Source organism: Gossypium raimondii, chromosome 2, assembly GCF_025698545.1.
Source record: "Gossypium raimondii isolate GPD5lz chromosome 2, ASM2569854v1, whole genome shotgun sequence".
NCBI lineage: Eukaryota > Viridiplantae > Streptophyta > Magnoliopsida > Malvales > Malvaceae > Gossypium > Gossypium raimondii.
The window spans coordinates 18506001-18508997 of NC_068566.1; the positions used below are offsets into that span (position 1 = coordinate 18506001).

The window sequence follows — 2997 nt, forward strand, 5'->3', positions numbered from 1 at the left end:
AGCATCCAAAGAAGATGTTAAAATATTTGTATTCACTAGGTAAGGGTTTACCTTGTCAGACTTTGCAGATTCTGATTCCTTTGGTGTAGGAACTTCAACATTTGGTTGACTCTTCTCAGCGGGCTTATCTTTGACATCAATCAATCGGGCTTCTAGAATTTTACCACTTCGCAATGTCACTGCCTTGATATGTTCTTTACCCAAATTTCTTGGATTCTCAGTATCGCTCGACAGGGTTCCTTGTGGTCTATTACGTAACTCCGTAGCTAACTGACCCATTTGGTTTTCCAAATTTTTCAGTGTTGCTACTTGGCTTTGGATCAAAGCGTCATTCTTTGCCATGTATGCTTTCAACAAGTTCTCCAAACTATTTGATGCCTCAGCTTGAGGTGGTTTCAGAGCTTGTTGATTAAACCCTTGAGATTGGTTGGGTCTCTGCTGTAATAAGTTGTTGTTCGATCCATTTCCTTGGTTGCTTCAAGATAATTTAGGATGATTACGCCATGAAGGATTGTAGAAGTTGGACTGGAGTTCTTGTCCACTCTTATTTTGGTATTGGTTCCCCACAAAGTACACTAACTCGGGATTTGATGGACAATTCTCAAAAGAATGACCTTCCCTACAGTACACACAGGAAACTACTTGAAACGGACTTGGAGGCTGAGCTGCAAAATTATTAGTACTATTAGCGGTTAACTTTTTTAACATAGAGAAAATAGACAATACCTGAGCCGATAATGAAGTGAGAGAGTCAACTTCATGAACTCTGGCTACTCGTCTTCTTGAAGTTGTTTGATTTGTTGGCCATTGATAGTTATTACTCGCGATCCTCTCGATGATCTTATAAGCCTCATTTTAAGACTTAGACAAAATTGCACCATTCGTGGAAGCATCTACCATCAATCTTGTATGTGCATTGAGACCGTTATAGAATGTCTCCAACTCGATACAATGAAGAATCCCATGATGAGGACACTTACGAAGTAACTCCTTGAATCGCTCCCAAGCCTCATACAAAGGCTCATTATCTAGTTGTTGGAAAGTTGTGATCTCGTTCCTCAACTTAGTATTTTTGCTAGGTGGGAAATAGTTAACCAAAAATCTCTCTGCTAATTCTTGTCATGTAGATATGGAACTTGGTGGCAATGAATTGAGCCATGCTCGTGCTCAATCTCGCAACGAGTATGGAAACAACTTCAACCTCAGTGCGTCTTCAGTCACATCGGCTATCTTTAATGAATCACTCACCTCCATAAATAATCAAAGGTGGAGATGTGGATCTTTCGTGGGCATGCCACTAAATTGGCCCACCATTTGTAGCATTTGAAACATAACTGGTTTCAATTCAAACTGGGTTGCCTCAATATCTGGTCTTCTAATTCCTAGGTTTAACTCCTTAAAAAATGGCACAGCATATTGTCTGATGCATCGATCCCTATCATTGGCAATGAGGATGGGATTTCGTACATAATTGGCTTCATTACCTTGGTCTTGATTCTGATTTCCAAGGTCCATCTCGACTTGTCTTTGAACTGTTTGTTCACGTCTTCTTTGTTTGAAAGTTCACTCAATTTTAGGGTCTACAGGGAGTAAATCGATAATTCGATCTATGCTCAAAAAAACCTAAATAGAAAATAAAAAAAATAAAAAGAATAAGTTAGTAATGTTAGAAATAAATCAATTTGAAAATTTCACGAAAAAAATGACTATGGCAATAGTTGACATCCCCGGCAATGGCGACAAAAACTTGTAACACTTGGGTTTCTACAAGTGTGCACAGTCGTGATCATGTAACAAGTAAGTATCGAGTTATTGTCTCCAAAACGATTGTATATGTGCTAAGTCACTTAATTTGTAAAATTATATTAACAATTTGAAAAATAAAAACAAAACATAGTTGAGAAGTGGTATAAACTAGATGCAATGATCCCTAATGTAAATTATCCTAATATGCAGACTATATGAATGAAATAGATTTTAGAAAAAATTAACACAATTTGCAATAATTATAACATAAATAAACTAGGACAATTACTTTAATTAAACTTAATTTATTATCATCTTGCTTAATAATATTCGGAAAAACATTCCATGGCAACTCGATCTTTCATGAGTTTGGAAACCAAATTAGGTTCTTTCGGAATCCTTTACTTAGTAAATACGCATTTTACTGATCCTTATTTACTAAGGGTTTCTTAGCATTCGTGTGAGGTAACAGGGACAGGTTAGGTTTGAAACAATTTAATCACACAAATCTAAAAACTATGCAGATAACAGAGCCTGGTTAGGGTTGTTATGCAACCTAAAATTTAATCGGGTTAGGACCTAAATTGAGCATGCACATTTCAATTATGCATCCATTAGTCGTCGTCTGGTTACGATCGCTCAGCTAATTCAAGTGCATTTCAATCACGTATGAACGAAATACAAACTTGATTTTAATTGAAAACATGATCGATTGAGGCACAAACATTATAAGCATGAATCAAATAAATATTATTTAATCAAAATTATCATCCTAGCTTAAATAAAATTAAGTTATCATTGTTGTAAACAACAACAAAGAACACATAGCTGACAAGGCTCATTCTTTATATTAAATTAAAGAAAAGAAAGATTAAACCCAATTCAGAGTGGCTGTCACCCAAGACTCTGACTGACAAGGCTCATTCGTTTATTTGCGTTGCTCCTTTGCTGATGGTTCTCCAAGGTGGCCGCCCAAGGGCTCTTTAAGAGGCTAATTTGCTAAAATTCTTTTTCAAGGATGATGATAGGCGTGAGAGCTATGAGAGTTGAGAGAGAGGATGAGAGATGAGAGGGATGATGAGATGAGGGAAGAGGGATGATTTAAAAAATGAGAAATGAGCTCTTATTTATAGGTAAGGCAAGAGAGCTAGTTTGCTAAAATTAGGAGTGTCCATCCTTTGAAACCTCCTCCAAGAGTGGCCAGAAATGAATTGAGAAAATGTGGTTGATTTTTCCTTGAGTTTTGGTCAA

General features: G+C 36.6%; 1 non-coding gene across 1 annotated transcript; it reads left to right on the forward strand.

Moving 5' to 3' along the window:
* Window positions 1-958: 958 nt before the first annotated feature.
* On the forward strand, window positions 959-1065 carry LOC128039512 (small nucleolar RNA R71). The gene has a single exon (XR_008194013.1). It is a non-coding gene; the product is annotated as a small nucleolar RNA R71 (small nucleolar RNA).
* The last annotated feature ends 1932 nt before the right edge of the window (window positions 1066-2997 follow it).